This window comes from Hypanus sabinus, chromosome 2 (genome assembly GCF_030144855.1).
Source record: "Hypanus sabinus isolate sHypSab1 chromosome 2, sHypSab1.hap1, whole genome shotgun sequence".
In the NCBI taxonomy this organism is placed as follows: Eukaryota; Metazoa; Chordata; class Chondrichthyes; order Myliobatiformes; family Dasyatidae; genus Hypanus; species Hypanus sabinus.
The window spans coordinates 171,840,128-171,860,923 of NC_082707.1; the positions used below are offsets into that span (position 1 = coordinate 171,840,128).

Sequence of the window (20,796 nt, forward strand, 5' to 3'; positions counted from 1 at the left end):
CCAAGCTGAATGTTAGCCTTAAGGCATTATATAATAGAAAATGTACAATTTAGCTATTCACAGTCAGCTCTGTTGCTTATCTATTTCAAGGACAGTGGCCAGCAGATACCTACTAGCAGATTTAACTCCCATTTAGAACTCTTTAGAGCTCAATATAATCTCATGGAACAGCCCCTTATCTTCTGATTTGGCGTACTACAGCCATCTTAACTCAGTGCTGACTTTCATATAATCAGCAGTTCTAGCCGTATATCTCACATTTTCAGCATGTGCAGCTTTTTCCCCCCCCCCTGTAGTAATTTCAGATTAGATTTATTCTTTATTTACACTTCTCCAGAACAGTGATCTGTAAAACTTCTTCTTGGTCAGAAGCACCACCACCTGTATCACCGACCTCCCCCTTTATATACTGCATCATATACCACACCTTCCTAACTGTCCTCTCTCTCTTTGCGACCTTTCTAAAACTAAAAACTAAAAAGTTGTTTGATCTTGAATGCATACTAGTTTCAGTGAAAGATAATCAATCTAAAATGTTCTCTTCACAGATGCTGTCTGTCTTGCAAACTCATTCCAACATTTTCTGTTTTATCTAGCTGTACAAACACTGCTTAATTTAATGCAACTAAATTAACATTGGAATTAACGTATGTCTGACACTCCTCTGAACAGGAAGGCTTCCCCCATTTCCTTTCATAAATTCATGTATCACAAAGACTGTCATAGAAGGAGCAGAATGCAGAATCTGGTATGTTAAAATTCAATAGGAAATGACCAGACATGTTTATCTGTATAGATAGGGTCTGTGAAAGAAGAAATAAAGTTGAAATTTCATGTTAGTGACCCCATATCAGAGTTGAATCCCACATCACTTCAATATGATGATGTCCCAATTATCTGTACAAGGATCTTGGTATTAGGAAGTATTTCCTAGATAATACCTAAGCTTTGATCTTGTATTCCCATGGCTACCATCTTCTTGATAAGGCTCACAAGACACAATGTACAAGGCATTACAGGAAGTCAATGAAGTAACAGTAACAGGGTCTCCCCTGTGCTTTGACATTTCATCATCTTTGCAAATCCGTAATGTGACCTATTCTTTTTTTTTTGTGTCACTGCAGTTCTTGGAAAAAGGGATGAAGTCTGTGTAATGATACAGTCAGATTTTGTCTCATTTATTATGAAGCAATATCTGGGCTTTCTGAGCATTATACCGTCTTCATTCTTTGTTTTGAAAAATGCAGAGGGTGAAAAATGTCAGCAGGATCAGAGAATTTAACGATCATTTTGATGTCCCTGGGACTCTTGCACAAAATGCAAGCCTGAAACGGAATTGCAGTTGCAAGTTCCAGCACTTTAAGTTGTTGTGTGTTTTCCTCTTTTCACCGAAACTGCCTTTCACGATGCAGCATAAAAGATTACCAATCATTAGACAAGCAACATATTATGCAGTCCACTTCCTTCCATTTACTTCATTAAGAGCTTCTATCTATGTTACACTTGAGAAGTTGCCAATTTTCCTATGGTTCATTGAGTGAATGACAGATGGGTATGATTACAAGAGGGTTTATTGATTGAAGGTGGTTTATCCATTATTGTCATTGACAACAGAACTATTATCTAAAGTTGTTTTGTGTGCATCTGTGAAAAGTGCATGAATCAATTATCTTACCCTGCCTTATTTTAGTCCTGTTGTTTGGTGCATCATGATCTACCTTCAGCAACTCCTCTGCATTGCTTCAGGTGGCTAGGAATGGTGCAATGACTATTCTCCATTGTGAACCAACTGCACCCCTTCTCTCTGGAGTTATTCTAGTAATCTTGTTTCTTAGAAGAGCAGTTAGCTCACTCCACATTCAGTGTGTTCAAGGTTTCAGATACAGAGAAAAGGACAGGCAACAGGTTGCATCCATCGTCAAGCCGTTTTTTTCTAAGCAGGTATATAAGACCGTTCCTGAGCTTTCAGACTGAAGGATTACATTTCCAGTTTGAGTGTACTGCCATTAATACAGACAGTACTATAATCAACAAGCATGCTGACCTGGAAATTCTCGTACCCCCAGTAGGATGTGCAAGGTTATCACGGGTGTAGCAGACCCACGGCCACTTTGTTTGCAACCATAGCCGTGGTAATGAAGAGGGATACCATAAAATGTAGCATCTGAGAAGGTTTGGGGATCGGTAGCATGAGCAGGATTACAATGGGATCTGACAAGACACCACATTTGAGCTGAAATATGTAAATTTACTTTCTTCATGCGGTGGACGATTTGTTATTTCTTGCCGACCGACAATTGTGTATGGGCAGTACTTAAGCAGTGTTTGCTCAAGTCAAGAATTCAATCGAAATGTTGCAACATTCCTGTTTGGTGCAACCTCAAATCATACTGACCTTAGACACCTATTATTTATGAAAGGTGGCCTTCTCACCATTGAGCCCCGTCACTGTTATTGTGCTGGCAATGTGCCAAGTTTCCATAGGAGCCCGGTGAGGGACTGAATGTTTTTCTGTGATTATTGTTATATATATATTACCAGTTATACTCTTTACAGTGTAAGCTTAATGTGGACAAGAATCTTCATTTCATCTGTTGTATATGACAATCAGCAAATCTGAATCTGAACTCAAAAGTGCAATTTTGAAGGCACTACGTTTCCTTTAATGATCAATAGAGCTCCATGAAAGCTTTCCTGATTCGCATAAGTGATCAACCACAGAAAGAGATGTAGAACAGCTGGAGGACGTGCAGTTGCTGAATGAAAGGGGGAGATCTAAACCAGAGGATTCAGATTTTCATGTGGTACCCTGCACTTTATGCATCCCATAATTATTTTTGTTATATGCACTCATATTACGGCTTATTATTATTGTTTTATGGGACCCAGTACCAACAGAAAAGCTTCAGGAAGGTTAGTGAAAAATCAGTCTCTGCACTTGTGATGGTATTGGATTCCCTGTCTACAAAGCACTAAGCTCAGGAGAAGACCAAGTTCTAATTGATATAGGTATCTACAGGTAAAAAGGTTATACTACTAGCCTCTGCGGTGAGGTTTAGTTGTTTATACACACTGCATGAATGGTGGGCTCCCCCTCTCTACCAAGGTGGAGATACCTGCAACTAGCAAAGTAGTTTAAGTGCAGTTATGTTATTTTTAATGATACATATTTAAATTCAGACAAATAATTAGAAACAGAGAAACACAGAAAACCTACAGCACAATACAGGCCCTTCGGCCCACAATGCTGTGCCAAATATGTATTTACTTTAGAAGTTACCCATAGCCCTCTATTTTTCTAAGCTCCATGTACCTATCCAGGGGTCTCTTAAAAGACCCTCTCATATCTGCCTCCACCACAATTGACTGTAGCCCATTCCACACACTCACCACTCTCCCATAAAAAAACTTACCCCTGACATCTCCTCTGTACCTACTTCCTAGCACTTTAAACCTGTGTCCTCTTGTGTTTGTCATTTCAGCCCAGGGAAAAAGCCTCTGACTATCCACATGATCAATGCCTCTCATTATCTTATACACCTTAGATTCTAAAACACACATTTAACGCTCAAAGAGGACTTCTAGTTTATAAAATGTTTCTGAATTACAAAAGCTTGACAAGCTACAAGTTACATATAAGCATTGCACAAATATAATGCCTCTTTGAAGCTGAAATCACAACCCAAACGCAGGTACAATTCTTATGATCTAGAAGAACGTACCACGTGTAACAGACAAACGAGTCATTCATCACAGAAACCTAAGGTTGTGGAAAGAATTCTAGTTCTTCTTTCTGTAACCCTATCTTTCTGTTGTTCCCATTGTCATTTCTAACAGTCTGTAATGCTGCTGATATTTATACCATGATGCCATCATTCATATGTGATGTTTTCCAAATGAGACTAAGTAACTCACATAAATAGACTTGAAAGCTTCTGGCAACAAGAGATCCCACAACTAGTGCTGTGAGGACTAACCCAGTTCTCCCCTCCCCCGAGCACTCAAACACCCCAACATATACCCATGTTAGATGTGCTAAGTGACATAACCCCACTGCCTTACATTTGACTAATAGAGACAAGTCTCCTGGCCACATTACTTTGCAAAACTGTGCCTCCAACTTCAAACTGATTGCACCTGCAACTTACATCAAGAGCTGAGGACTCATTCTTGTTTACAACAAAAAGCTGGGCAAAGAATATTTGATAAGACTTAAAACTTTATCACCCGTAATTCTGACTCTATGAAAAGTTCGTGCTGCTGTGCTAGAAAACTCAGGTTAGCAATAAGCCTCTCGGGCCCTGCAAAGTGAATATCCATCACAAACTTTGTACATAAAATTACCGGAAAAGTAGAAGGAGTGTACTTTATGGGGAATAGAATCCAAGAAAATTGTGATTTCAGCTTTAAAAAGGCATTATATTTGTGCAATGCTTATTTGTAACTTAGTTGATAGCCAAAAATGCTCCAAAATCAATATCGGTAAACCAGCAGTAACTGCTTACTTGACCCAAATTAAACTAACTGCACCTCACATTGAGCTTCCTGATTAAGATTTTCACACAAATATTCCATGGGATAGTTCAGGTTTAGCATCATATAACAAGTTAATACAATGTATAGATATAAACAGGGAGGTTTAGTTTCCCAAGGACATAAAATTGCAAGAAAATAGTGACAGCAGGGTGGCTCAGCTACTATTTCACAGCTCCAGTGTCCCAGATTCAATCCTTGTCTGTTTGTACGGAGTTGGCACATTCTCCCCAGCTGCTTTCTTTTCCTTACATATCCAAATGGTGCTGGTTGGTAGGTTAATTACCTCAAGAGTATAGATGAGTGATAGAATCCATGGAGAATTAGTGGGAGTGTGAAATTGAAATGGGATTACTGTGTAATTAGAGCATACGGAGACGAGATGGACAGCTTCAGCTCAGTGTGCTGAAGTGCTCTTCTGTGCTGTACAACTTCAAAGTTCAAAGTAAGTTTATTATCAAAGTACATATATGTCACCATGTACAACCCTGATATTCATGTTCTTGTGGGCATACTCAATAAATCCATAATAGAATAACAACCAGAATGGAATCAATGAAAGACCCCACAAACCAGTGCGCAAAAGACAACAAACTGTGTAAATACAAAAATAAATGAATAATTACAATAAATAAATAAACAATAACTATCAGGAATATGAGATGAAGAGACTGTGAAAGTGGATCTATAGGTGTTGGGAACAGTTCAATGATGGGGCAAGTGAAGAAGTGTGATGTTGTCCCTTTGGTTCAAGAGCCTGATTGTTGAGAGTTAATAATTGTTCCTGAACCTGGTGCTGTGAGTCCAGAGGCTCCTGTAACTTCTTGCTGATGATAGTGGCAAGAAGAGATCATGACCTGGGATGGTTGGGGCCCCTGATGATGCATGCTGTTCCCCGCGATAATGCTGGCAAAAGGTACCGAAGCATTCGGGCTCTCATGACCAGACTGTGCAACAGTTTCTTCCCCCAAGCCAACGGACTCCTCAATAGAGTCCAGACTGACATCCACATCATTTATTATTATATTGCAATTTGACCTCTACTGTGCCTATTGTCTAGTTTATTAATTATTGTACTGCCCTGCACTGTTTTGTGCACTTTATGTAGTCCTGTGCAGGTCTGTAGTCTAGTGCAGTTTTTATGTTGTTTTATGTAGTCTCGTGTAGCCTTGTGCTGTCTCACATAGTCTAGTGTAGTTTTGTGTTTCATGTAGCACCAGGGTCCTGGAGGAATGTTGTTTTGTTTTTACTGTGTACTGTACCAGCAGTTAATAGTCAAAATGACAATAAGCTTGACTTGACTTGACCTAAGATGTGCTCAAAAGTGGGAAGGGTTTACCCATGACAGACTGGGCTATTTCCACTACGTTTTGTGGAATCTTCTATTCAACGCCATTGATGTCTCCATACCAGGTTGCAATGCAGTCGGTCAATATATGCATCTATAGATGTTTGTCAAAGTTTTAGTTGTCATGCCAAACCTTCACAAACTCCTTAGGAAGTAGAGGAGCTGCAGTGCTTTTCTCATAACTGCACTTACGTGCTGGGCTCAGGACAGCTCCTCTGAAATCATAACACCAAGAAATTTAAAGTTGCTAATCGTCCAATGAGAACTGGCTCATGTACCCCTGGTTTCCTCCTCCTCCTGAAGCCAATAATCAGCTCCTTGGTCTTGCTGACACTGAGTAAGAGGTTGTTATGGCACTACTCAGTCAGATTTCCAATCTCCCTCCTATATGCTGATTGATCACCATCTTTGTTTCAGTATTTGACAGCAGGTGGATACCTCAGTCTGTCGAAGAGAGAAGTTAAAGATCTCAGTGAACACTCCAGCTGTTTGATTAGCAAAAGTCTTTAGTACTTTAGTAACTTTCATTAGGTCTTAAAATATATGGTGTATTAATTATAACTATCTAATGATTCAGTTGACAAGATACAGGTAGCTGAAGACAATTTTATCTGCACATTTAAGGGTATGCTTGTTTATACAGTCAAATTGTACTGCCTGTTCAAGTATTGTAGCACTACATGTAAATGCTGATGGCAAAACAATCATATTCACCAACAACCAGGCAGTGGGCAAAAACAGTGCAGTCATGTGGGCAAAATACAAAAAATATCCAACACAGCAGGATAATTTAATCTTGGTTCCTTCAGGACAATGATTCAATCTGGCACTGACGTCCTCGAGTTTAACACCGACTAGCAAAACTGATGCCTTTGTGAATTAGTATTTAGATGTCCAGAGCTATTCCTTTAAGCTTCATCAATATGTTTGACACTTCAGGGAAAAACAAGACTGATTAAAACTTCAACAAGCTGCATCCTAAAACTAACAAAAAGTTTTTACATGTCGTCCTCTCTGACATCGATGCCTGTATGCTAATGCCATAAAATTTGCTTCATCTCAGTAGGGTGGCAATGTGCTCAGTCACAGTGACTTCTGCAGGGTCAACCAAGGGAGTTATTGTCTTTTTAATCGTATTTTATGTGATCTCAAGACCCCACTGTTCATTGAGAACTTAAAGAGCTGCAGGTCTACCCCATCAGTTGAGCTCCACATTGGTGGAGAAACTGAGGGAGTTGCACTTGGTGTAGGTTGTACTGCTGCTCGTGTTAGAGAAGCGTTAGAGTTGTCAGTGTGTGAAGGTGTAGTGCAGTCTAACATCAAGTGATCATCTTGGTTGCTACACTTGTGATTGCAAGATTCTTTTGGACATTGCTAATGTGGACATTGCTAATTCACAGACTTATTGATAGATGACAGGAGAGCTGCATGGCATCGGTCATATCAAGGACTAGGCCTCGAGCCACAGTGTTGACTAGTTATAGCCGCCCAGGCAAGAGGCACCAGAGTCAGTGTGCTCCACTGGAGGCAGTGTGGCATGGCATCTGTGCTGCTCCCTTGTGCTCACTCAGCAGAAAACAATCTGTTTTGTGTTTGATTGCAGACTTCTGCAATATCTATGGACTGAGGATCTTGGAATATGTTTTTTGAATGACTGTATTTTACTGATATCTTATATGCTGTGCTTTGTATGACTGTTGGTACTGTGTTTTACAACTTGGCCCTGGAGTAATAACGTTTCAAGTCAAGTCACTTTTATTGTCATTTTGACCATAACTGCTGGTACAGTACATAGTGAAAATGAGACAACGTTTTTCAGGACCATGGTGTTACATGACACAGTACAAAAACTACACTGAACTATGTAAAAAAAAAACAACACAGAGAAAGCTACAATAGACTACAGACCTACACAGGACCGCAGAAAGTGCACAAAACAGTGAAGGCATTACAAAAAATAATAAACAGGACTATAGGGCAAGATGTCAGTCCAGGCTCTGGGTATTGAGGAGTCTGATAGCCTTGGGGAAGAAACTGTTACATAGTCTGGTCGTGAGAGCCTGAATGCTTCACAGCCTTTTCCCAGACGGCAGGAGGGAGAAGAGAATGTATGAGGGGTGCATGGAGCCCCTCATAATGCTGTTTCCTTTGTGGATGCAGCGTGTAGTGTAAATGTCCATGGTGGCGGGAAGACAGACCCTGATGATCTTCTCAGCTGACCTCACTATCCGCTGCAGGGTCTTGCGATTCGAGATGGTGGAATTTCCGAACCAGGCAGTGATGCAGCTGCTCAGGATGCTCTCAATACAACCCCTGTAGAATGTGATGAGGTTGTGGGGTGGGAGATTGACTTTCCTCAGCCTTCGCAGAAAGTAGAGACACTGCTGGTATTTCTTTGCTATGGAGCTGGTGTTGAGGGACCAGGTGAGATTCTCCATCAGGAAAACACCAAGAAACTTGGTGCTCTTTACGATCTCTACCGAGGAGCCATCAATGTTCAGCAGGGAGTGGTTGCTCCGTGCCCTCCTGAAGTCAACAACCATCTCTTTTGTTTTGTTCACATTAAGAGACAGGTTGTTGGCTCTGCACCAGTCCGTTAACCGCTGAACCTCCTCTCTGTAAGCTGACTCGTTGTTCTTGCTGATGAGACCCACCATGGTCGTGTCATCAGCAAACTTGATGATATGGTTTGAGCTGTGTGTTGCAATACAGTCGTGGGTCAGCAGAGTGAACAGCAGTGGACTGAGCACGCAGCCCTGGGGAGCCCCCATGCTCAGTGTGATGGTGTTGGAGATTCTGCTCCCGATCCGGACTGACTGAGGTCTCCCAGTCAGGAAGTCTAGGATCCAGTTGCAGAGGGAGGTGTTCAGGCCCAGTAGGCTCAGCTTTCCAATCAGTTTCTGAGGGATGATTGTGTTGAATGCTGAACTGAAGTCTATGAACAGCATCCGAACGTATGTGTCTTTTTTGTCCAGGTGGGTTAGGGCCAGGTGGAGGGTGGTGGCAATGGCATCATCTGTTGAGCGGTTGGGACGGTACGCAAACTGCAGGGGGTCCAGTGAGGGGGGCAGCAGGGTCTTGATATGCCTCATGACGAGCCTCTTAAAACACTTCATGATGATGGATGTGAGTGCAACGGGACGGTAGTCACTTAGGCAGGACACTGAAGACTTCTTCGGCATGGGGACGATGGTGGCGGCCTTGAAGTACGTTGGAATGGTGGCGCTGCTCAGAGAGATGTTGAAGATGTCAGTGAGAACATTTGCTAGCTGGTCTGCACATCCTCTGACCACTCTACCAGGGATGTTGTCTGGTCCAGCAGCCTTCCGTGGGTTGACCCTGCACAGGGTTCTTCTCACGTCGGCCATGATGAGACACAGCGCCTGGTCATTTGTAGGAGGGGTGGACTTCCACACCGCCACGTCATTTTCCACCTCAAACCGGGCATAGAAGTTATTCAGTGTATCTTGGAGGAAGGCATCACCTGCACAGTCAGGTGATGTTGTCCTGTAATTGATGATGTCCTGGATGCCCTTCCACATGCGCCACGTGTCACCGCTGTCCTGGAAGTGGCTGTGCACGTTTTGCCCCTCTGATGGTTTGGGACAGAGGATAGCCGCTCTGTTATCCATGTGCCCTAATCGAAAATTGTGTATCAAACTTAAAATAGAAAATTAAATTAAAGTAACACCAGGTCTGAAAGGCAGCTGCTGCCGTGACGTGCTGCCTCATGGGATAATTCTACTTTTCATTGGCTATATTCATAGGTATTCATGTATGGTTAAAAGTCTTGAACTTGAACTTGATGTGCTGTTTTTGAGGGACAAAATCTTTTACTGTTCTTGGGTGATACCTATTGCCTGTGGAAGCAGGTGGCTAAGTCACAAGAGATTCCACGTGAATAGCTATAACATCCATGTGGAAATTCAAGTGAATTAGGAAATTGATCTCTTAAGTGTTATTACATTATATTAATGAAACCTTGGTTATGTAAACTGGTCTTTTAGCGTTTTATGGTATTGGGCTTTATCAGTTTTTTAAGTATATACCCAAGTACTGGTGCATCCATAGAGAGCGAGTACAATCAAGAATACCATTTGGATCCTAACCTTGATTATTTATAAATTAATTAAAGAAAATCTGATCCTTAAGATCACCAGTTTCCAGAAATTCCTACTGAATTTCAAGTTTCTGAGATCCTGCTCTATCAAAAAGAATATGTAAACTCTTCCCTCTCCATCTTCATCAGGGAAAAGAGGATGTTGTCCAAGTTGCATGCCATCTTGGACAATGTCTCCCATCCACTCCATAATGTACTGGTTAGGCACAGGAGTACATTCAGCCAGAGACTCATTCCATCAAGACGCAACACTGAGCATCATAGGAAGTCATTCCTGCCTGTGGCTATCAAACTTTACAACTCCTCCCTCGGAGTGTCAGACACTCCGAGCCAATAGGCTGGTCCTGGACTTATTTCCACTTGGCATAATTTACTTATTATCCTTTAATTATTTCTGGTTTTATTTTGCTATATTTCTATTCTATTCTTGGTTGGTGCAACTGTAACAAAACCCAATTTCCCTCGGGATCAATAAAGTATGTCTGTCTGTCTTCTCTGTTTCCAAGTTCCAGAAATCACAGTCAAGAGCTGTGTTCGTTGCTTAACCCTCAACTTTCCCAGCTCCTCAGCAGCCCCAGTCTAGGAAGATGTCAATCAATATTTAGCTCCAGTTGCATTAACTCTATCAAGAAAATTTAATTTAATGTGTTTGAAATAGGTCAGTTACTCTAATCCTGATAGAAGGATTTTTAAAGGAAGTCCCATGCCAGGTCCCAACTTTTGACAACCCTTGCATGGGCTTTCAACGACACAAAGAAATTCCCAGGAAATGGTAGGGACTTCTTTGACATTGGTGTAAAGAATATGCATCTATGACACTTCTATATTGAAGGAAGAACAATTGCAGTAGTGGATTGAGTCCTCCCAGAAGCATAAATGCACCTTCTATCTCCAGCCCCAGGATTCACAAGGACTCATTCTAGTTATACCCTAATGTTTGGTAGCTCACTACTCAAAAGAAAAAACTCTGAAATTTATAGACACAAGAGATTCTGCAGGTGCTGAGGAAATCCTGAGTGACACACACAAACTGCTGGAGGAACCCAGCAGGACAGGCAGCATCAATGGGGGGAAATAAATAGTCAATATAACATCTCTGATGAAGGTCCTCAGCCTTCAGTTCCTTCAATATTTTGAGCGTGTTGCTCTGATCTGAAATTCAAGTAATTAATGAAAATCGTTTGTTAGAAGTTGTAGTTGTCACATGTTAATCAATTTGTAAAGAAATTATGCGGTAAGTTATTAAAATGTGCAAGAATTTTGAAATTAAATGGCTATTTGAAATAGGCACAGAAGTGGCAATCTTCATATAAATTTTACTTATTCTACAATTAACTAACCCGAAGCAAAATGCAAAAAAAAGGATAAATGCATAAATAATCATAATTCTAAATGTACTGTATGTACACAGTGAAGTTGCAATATAACATACCAGCTTCTCTTCTCCCATGTGGTTCATCTGCGCATCATCCTCCCCTCATCTTGTTCTACCTATCACCTTCCAGCCTCTACCCCACCCACACTACTCCAAAAGCTATGTGCTAGCCTTTTCTCTTCCCTCTTAGTCCTGATGCAGGATCTTGATCCAAAACTTTCACCCGCACCTTTCACAGGTGCTGATTGATCTGTACATTCCTCCAGCATTTTGTTTCTTTTCTGTTTCACTTGCCTCAATAACAGGACAGCACACACCTACAATTTGCATCACCAACAAAGATGACAGCTTCATGCACTTGAGAACATAACTGGTTCGAATTGTTTTCCTAATTGTGCACACCATCCTGCATTATAAACCAGTTGATCTACATTTCTCTCTATATAGCCTCACAGGCTGGCATTGAAGATGATACTAAAACCGAACCCACATAACATTCCTTTCCATTTATTTCTTATATTGTGTTCATTTTTTTCATTCACCTTTTGGCATCCTGGTGTCATTGGTATTAGCAATATTTTTTTGCCCATGACGAAACTGGTGCTGAGCTATTACCTTAAATAGTTACACTTTTCCTACAACGTTGGGAGAAGGGTTTCAAGATTTAGACCCAGTGACAGTGAAGGACTGTCATTGTCTTTCAAAGTCATTGAAATCTACCTATTTTGTAAAAAAAAGCCCTGAAATGTCAGGAGGTGAGTCCATCTTTTCAACTGTTCTCATAGCCTCAGATTTTATGTGGCTGACTCAGTTAAGTTTTTGATCAATAATGAGCGTCAGGATGTTAACCGTGAGGTGGATGGTGATGGTACTACCATCAAATGTCAATTTTGGGTGGTTATATTCTGCTTTGTTGGAGAGGATCATTGCTCAGTACACCCTCAATTCTAACTTTACAAAGGTCATTAGTGAAATTGATTAGGATTAGGAATACCAGTACAATGATGTTCTGGGACTGGCCAATAATCAAAACCATTTTTGTTTGAGTAAAATTGTAACTTCAATTATTATAATTCAGTTTTATCAGTGCACTTTGCCGCCAGATTTGATGTTGACTTGACTTCATGGGCAGTTACTCTCTCTTCTGACCCTAGAATACTGCTCCTTGGTCTATATTTGGACCACCACTATGATGGGTCTGGTGTAAAGCAGTCCTGGCATCAATGAATTCATTTTACATGATTAAGAGCCAATTGAGAGCACTTTTGATCATTTCTTCCAACAACTAAAAGAAGACAGATTAGGTGTGTTTTTAGCCAGGTTGCCCTAAATCTGTAAACACCACATACCTGGGCATTGAAACTGTTCTGGAATACCTTAGTAGATGCAGCAAAAAAAGAAAAATATATACTTTCTGGATTTATTACTTTTGAAATATTGTTTTAGGAAAACGCTTTCCGAGACAGTTGTCCCTTTTCATATCAGTTGCTACCTGCAGTCATTGAATTGTCAGAATTAATTATCCCCCTTTCTAAGGCACATTAAGCCTGGCTTCTGTCTTGCTAATTCCTTCAGAATGAAAGCAAGCATATAATGATGAATATCATTGAAGATTGTGATCATTGGTTACAATGCTGTAAGTAATGTATTGTGTACCTAAGATGTCATTGGCTGTGTCATCCACTTTTCTGACCTCAAACTGTTACGCATGTAAGAACAGCTTCAGAAATATCTGGTGGTTAACAAAAGATGTCTTTAGTGAGAGTTTATGTGGAGACCAGTCTTAGTGTTGCTGACCAGGTACCTTCCAACACCTTTCAATTAATGTCTGTCATATATTGTCATCATTTTGCCCAGTTTGCATAAAAGAAAATTAAATTGCAAATTGTCTCTCCTTGTCGTTTCCCATTTAGGAACTCTCAGACTTTGTTTGCCTCATAATTACGTTCCTAACATATTCTTGATGTTTCAACACCATTTCACATTTGGAACAACACTCTTCCTGAACAAGGGATTCTAGGGACCATACTCAGGCTTTTTCCATACCTTCAAGTGGAGAATGCTAAGGATCAGCTCGGTTACTTGTTCATCCAGTAGCACAATGTTAATCAACATCAGAAAACCACTGCCAAGGCAGCAGCAGTCTTGAGTCAAAACAAAGCACAACAGCCACTGATTAAATCTGGGATGGCTAGTCAGAATCTTATGTACTTTTCAATTTCATGAAATGCTCTGGCCTTCCTGTATCAGGAGTTCCATTATTCCTCACCTACAAAGCTGCAAAATATTTATCATCTGGAAGATTAGGCTCTGTCTTGTTAATTTTTTCCCCCCACGTGTAACTGAAAGAATGAAAACAAATTAACTCACCACAATGGCTGCCAATGTATCTCAGCTTGTTTCAAGATTCTGGGATGTGGGTTCCATAAAGTAATGTGTTGCTACCTCCACTGCTAAATACCACCTCACAATTCACCTCAGCAAAGACCATAGCAGAGAAGGCAGACTTAAAAAAAAAATTGGTTTTCTGCCCAGTTTCAAAATCAATAATGAGTAAAATTCTAGCGAATGGAAATCAATTTCACTGATTATTATTCACAATAAAGCTTTATTTCAAAAAAATTCAATGCTAAATGTCTCAGCTGAATACATTATGTGGGCAGCTTATGCTGAAAGCTGCAGGGTCACTAAGGTCTGAAAATGTGATGCAGCCACATTAGAAGGGTACATTTTCATCTCATTGCCTACTAATTTCACTTGGCATCATCCCTACACCGCCCCGGAACACAAAACTATTAATTCAGGTCAATAGCTGAAATACTGGCCGGAGCTTATAGCAGAACAACAGCAATCTGAAATGGTCAAGATAATGACAACTGTAACAGCTCCCAGGCAGAGTTCCTTCTCGGTTACAAATTCACCCCAAATTAGCCAAGATCAAAAATCTCAAATTATATACAGTGTAACTCAAGTTACTGTGATCCTTTGACAAGGCTAATATAATATTTCACTGGAAGATGCCCCATCTTTTCCAAAAGATGTTCATGTTCCCTGTGTGAATTAGTCATAGTTGTGAGTTCCTGTAATCAGACTCCTTTGCAAACCTTTGGAAACTTTAAACAAAGGTGTTTTTCCCAACAGGTACAAGAAAACAAGTAGATATAGTTTCAAAGCTTTTGAATACAATTTCTATGAGTTTCTGATTATTTTACACCTATTCAACAAACAAATGGCCCTGTATAATCTTTCAAAAGTAATTTTCCATTATTTAAAATCAGGTTACTCACAGGCATTTGGATATTGATTAAAAAATCCCTTTTGCATTAAACTCATTTGCAGCCTTAATAAACAAGCTTTTAGATTCTTTAGGGAATACTTCAGTGAATGTTTTGTTGGATCTAATTCTACACATATTTTCTGGTACTTCAGGGATTTTTTTCCCCCATTCTGCTACATATGAAGTAAAAGCAACAAAGAAAGATAAACTCAGGAAACTTCCAGAACTACTTCAACTTTGGCCAAGATGCTTCAGCTCCATTTTTAATTTGATTTTGTTCAATTGTGGACTGAATCTATTCCGTCCTTTCTGAATCACAGTTAGATTTATTAGATGAAGGGTTTCGGCCCGAATCATCGTCACTACTTCCTCCCATAGATGCTGTCTGGCCTGCTGAGTTCTGCCAGCATTTTGTGTTTTTGTTCAGATTTATTACCACTGGTTAATAGCATGACATTCAAGAGAAAATCTGCAGATGCTAGACATCTGATCAACCCACAGAAAATGCTGGAGAAACTCAGCAGGCCAGGCAGCATCTATGGGAAAAAAAAAGGTACAGTCAACGATTCGGGCCTGCTGAAGGGTTTTGGCCCGAAATGCCATGTGTTGCCTTGTCATGACATTTCTTGCTTTGTGGCAGCAGTACAGTGCAAGACATAAACAAATTACTATAAGCTACAATAATTAATCAATTGTGCAAAAGAGTGACAGACCATTTTGAAATTTGATGACAGAGGAGAAGAAGCTTTTCCTAAAATATTCAGTATGCATCATCAGGATCCTGTAGCTCCTTCCAGTTGGTAGTGAGAAGATGGTATGTCCTGGGTAGTGAAGGTCCTCAATGATAGTTGACTTCTTTGAGGCACTGTCTTTTAAAGATATACTTGAATTTGGGGAGACTTGTGCCTGTGATGGAGCCACCAGAGTCTAGATGTTAGAAATTTTCTGAGATGCATCAAGAGTATAGCTTGGTCAAATTGGCACTGGTAAACCATGGTGATGTTCTGCAGACTACATACAATACTTCTCTTCTGAATTGCTCTTACAGCAATCTGCAGCATGTAATTTCCCCTTAAGTGATTTAATTTAATTTGACTTAATTAACTACAGATTTCACAGCCTTCTGAAGGACTCAAGGAAGCAAGTATGGCACCGTTAAGTAGGTAAAGGTTCATTGCCATAGCTAGAAGCAAGACAGTAGGGAGAATTCAAGCCAGGCTGAAACACAAAGCAATGAGATTCCCTCTACCCAGCAGCTTGTTAGCAGATATGCAGTCACTAGAGAAGAAATTGAGTACCTGAGAGCAAGATTGCTTATTGAAAGGAAATGAGAGATTGCTGTTTTCTATGTTTAACTGAGACATGGCTTACTCCCAATGCACCAGTTATAGCAATCAGACCCAAAGGTTTCTCGATTCACAGGATGCATCAAACTGCTGATTCGGAAATGGCAAGAGGTGGAGGTGTGTGTTTCATGATCAACTCTCAGTGAGACTCTTCATCTCATACTCCTGATATTTATTGCTTAGTTTTTTTTGGAATTGCACAGTTGCTTTTGCACACTTGTAAATGCCTGTTGATGCAGTCTTTCATTGATTTTATTATGGCTACTACTCTACTATGGAATTATTGAGCATGCCTGCAATAAAATGAATCTCAGGGTTATTTATGGTGACATATATGTACTTTGTTATAAATTTACTTTGAACGTTGAACTTTATTAGAATTTGGTTACTGGATCATTCTACAATCACCCATGCAATAAATCTTTAGAGATTGTGTTAGTCACCTAAATAGAATGCGATCTCTTTTGAAAAAACATTTGCCTAATAAATTTATCTTAGATAAAAAACTTGCATAGCAGTACAAGCTTCTATTTCTAACAGCATATTTATTTTCCCAACTCAGTTTGTATAAACACAATATTCACTTACATACTAATGAGGCCATAGTAGCTCTATAAATGCACAATAACAGCCGTGTATGATCTTGAACTGAATATTATCTGAAAACAAATGTCTCGTTCCTTGTTCCAGAATCAAACTCAGTTTTTATTTGGAGTTTTCTGCTCATACAACAGGATGAGATTAGTTACTGTTAATATGATGCGGCACATTCAGATCCAAGGGACTCAAGCTTGTGGCTTTACATTTGTGAGAGGAGAGGTTTTAGAAATTCAGTTAAAACAAGTGTTTCAATTGAGGAGAAAAGTCCTTCATAAATGTTGGCATATATTACCTTTTAAAATACAACTTTTAAACTCTAGCAGGATAAATTTATGTATAGGTTTGTTGACATTTAAACTGACAGGGATTAACACTAGCAAAGTCAGCAATACTGACCGCATTAAATGTTATTCTTCATAGAATTGAAACTATTTTAAAAAGTTATTATTTGGTACATTGAAATTTATAGTGGATAATCATGGAGAGAAGACAGGAACATAGAAAAACCTACAGCACAATACAGGCCCTTCAGCCCACAATCCTGTTCCTAAGATGCTCTGCAATTTAGCAAGCCATCAGCTATACTTGACGTCATGCATCTCTGAACAATCCGTTGTAAAGAAATAAATAAACAGCCTCCACTGCACCTTACAAACTAGAATAACCATTCATGATTAGGCTTTTATCATGTATTCTAAACTAAAATAGGATTTAAATGAAGAAGCTCTTTATTGTGACTGAAATTATGCTGTGATACCAAACCATCAATTTGGGTTTACACAGTATATACCAGAAAAAGTAAAAGTGGAAAATCACTTCTGTCAACTGGATACTTATTTTAACTCTTTTTTAAAAAAAGCAACGAGTTGATTCAGTATTTCTAAGACAGCATAACTAATGCTAAAATTAGACCATTCAAGAATAAAAGCTGTTAGGCTGCCATCTTGAAACTGCTTCCAGGTTCAAGAAGGCTAATTACCAGTCTGGGGAAGGAAGCGATTTTATAGTGGTTACGTCAGTGAGTTCTGTCACATGAAAATTATTTCTTTCCTCTTCAATATCTCATTAAAAAAGCATTTCTATAACAAAGTCATCTTTGTTTGATGACCCTCAAGAGGTCCCAGGTGCACCCCAAAAAGACCAGCTTTGATTTGCTTCCTCAAATCTTGTAAGGAAGGGATGAGCAGTTTGTCTTTACTTATCGGTGCTAAGTGGAATAAGAGGTGATCATACTGAAACATATAAAATTCTGAAGCTGTTTGATAAAATTAGATGATGTGTGAATAGTTTCCCTCATGGGGGAATTTCAAATCAAGAAGCATAATCTGTAACCTTGAGATACAAAAGTATTGAGTCGTGGATATACCAAAGGCCAAGTTAGACTAATATTTGGTTTATAGGTGAATCAAGGATTCAAATATCATGGAAATAAGTGAAGCAGACGCCAAAAGCAATCAACTACGGTATTAAGCGGTAGCGGAGTCTGTTTCTTTTTTACTTCTGATCTTATTTTTTAATAATATATTTTGTAACATTCTGTGCCCCAAGTGTATCAACTGCATTCAACAGGTGACAAATAGTCTCTTCATTTCCTGTCCATAACTCAAAAGAAAGGCAAATGATGGGAAAATAGAATAGGCAAGACTGTTTTATTCATCCTTTTTAAAGTTCTTTAAATTTTTAATTTGTCTTTTCTCAAATTAAATTATTTGTTTTATGTTAATGTGCATTAAATAATATTTGTCTTTGTTATGATTTTTTTTCTTCTCCGAGTTGCTGAGGTGGTCCTCACGAAATGTCTTGATAAATAGTTCCCCTGATAGGAAACAAGTAGATCGAACTACTGGGTATTCAAGTTTATCATCCAGTGAGTTGTCAGGAACCCTTATTTGTTTACAAGCTATTTCTAATCTTGTTAAAAATCTGATTGGCTCAGAGCTAGCATTGTATTATTTGCTGATTATATTACTCTATACCACAAGCTGTCTCAAAGACAATGGCTGATCCAACTGGATCAGATGTCTGGTGTACAAACTGTTCAGTATCTTCACTGCTGACAAGATTGATTTAACAACTTTACAACTGTTTCTGGAGGTAGTGATCTCTTCTCATATTTCATTAGTCAATAAATTTTGCTCGTTCTTCATACTTAATCTGCAAGCAATCTAGGAAAAAAATATCTGGAATACAATTGATGGCAAGACTAAAATAATTAACCCACCTGTTCATTTTTAAAGGTCTATGAGCCTCTCTTTCAATATCACCATATTCTGAAGCCTCTATAATGCATTGCTTTCATCCAGATGTCCTCCTCTATGACAGGATCCACTTTAAGATGCCTGAGAACTACTGTCAGTTTGTCATCTGTCATAACTATTACAAGAGCTTTGGATGTTCAAATCGGACTTAAATGGCAATGCCAGAAATATTACAGGATCTGCAACTGACCCTCAACTCTCTGTTAAAATCTATTAGAGTGCCAGCCAGGAAGTTTTATGAAATCCTTCAGCTATCTGTGAAACAGTGAATTGAGTCTCATGATGGTGTCCACTCCAAAGATAAATAAAGCAAGTTTGGGTTTTAGTTTGTGCATCTCTTGTTGTGGGGAGCCAAAGTCAGATCATATATTTTCATGAGTTCCTTGCCTTTCTTCATCTAACATTCATGAAAACACAGCTCCATTTCATAATGCTTTGGGGATGCCAAGATTAATAACTACTTGGATTGCAGGAAACCGTCCTACTGCAGTGTTACTAAACAATCTGCACTAGAATAATAATCGGCATTAAAAATATATAATACTAGATGGTTAGCTCCAGGAGAGTTGTAACAAGCTCTCCAATTATCTAGTCTAACTGGATTTGCAATCATTTTTTAAAAAATCTCTAAGAATGAAGTGCTTGTATTTAATTATTCTCTACCATATGGTAATCACATGGATAGGAACAAATATCAAAACCCAGTTGCTTTTATGTTTTCTGTATGATTAATATTTTCTTTTATTTTGTAGGTATTGGTTGCCTGTTGCCATTTACTGCAACTTATATATGATAACTGAACTAATAAGCATACAAATTGCTATTAAAGTCTTCTGTGGCATCAAGGGAGGTAGGAATGTAGAAACATAGATGACAGAATGAGACTTTTGGCCCTTCATATCCAATCTAGTTTTATATAAAGGCTATGTTCACCAATCCCCTTTGTCCATGGTCTTTGGGATTATGGCTCTTCAAGTGCTCATTTAAGTGGAGCATAACCTACAGGAAGCAAGTTTCAAACCCTCATGTTCAACATAACTTTCTCATTTCACTCTAATTTATCACCAATTATTTTTAATCTATTACCTTTGGTCTCATGTAGCAAAATAAATTCTCTCTGTATCTATCCAATCAAAAGGCATCACAATGTTACACACTTCAATTACAGCTCCACTTACCCTCCAGAGTCATAAAGAAAAGTATGGCTGTGGTTGGTGAGAACTATCTACATCAGCACTCAGGATGAAGCCACATTCAGGCACTTCATCAGTAACCTTCCGTCCTCTGTAAGATAAAATCTAAAATGTTTGTTCCCAATTGCACAAGCATAAACTCCATATAAAACTGCTCAAAGAGTGAAGCAGTCTTTCTCTATATGTAACAGCAACAGTATGTTTGGGCCAAGGACACTGCCTTTAGTATTTCCCCCAGGAAAGTTTGAAGATGAGATTATTAATGTCCTGTAACTGAAACTGCATTTGATCAAATGCCTGATTGCATCAACCTTCAAATGTGGTGATGAACTGAGTCTAGTTGGATTAAGGCTGGATGAGCCATTTCAGACTGGAGGAGACTGCAGAGGATACAATACTATTAGGTTTTCTCTATCAAATTAATGCAAATGGTAATAACAATCCACTGCTGGTCAGTAAGAATTCCAGACACAATAAAGACATGAGTGAGGCTTTAAGCAGCTGAAATCCTTTCATGAATGTTGATCACTGCCAGCTAGCCAGAGTTTGTCGCCCACCCCCATTGGTCTTGAACCGAATGGTATTGTTGGCCATTGCAAAAGAGAGTTAAGCATCTACTCCATTGTCAGGAGTCTAGGGTCATATTTGAGTCAGACCAAAGAGAGAAGTCTACTTTCTTTCCTCAGAGAACATCAATGATCGTCTCTCATTGTTACTTGCAGATTTTTTTGAATTTTGAATTTACA

At 39.2% G+C, this 20,796-nt stretch overlaps 1 protein-coding gene across 1 annotated transcript in view; it reads right to left on the bottom strand.

Moving 5' to 3' along the window:
- Positions 1 to 20,796, bottom strand: part of mdga2a (MAM domain containing glycosylphosphatidylinositol anchor 2a) — a 916,773-nt gene that overhangs the window by 622,557 nt on the left and 273,420 nt on the right. The gene's annotated exons all lie outside the window — the stretch shown is intronic.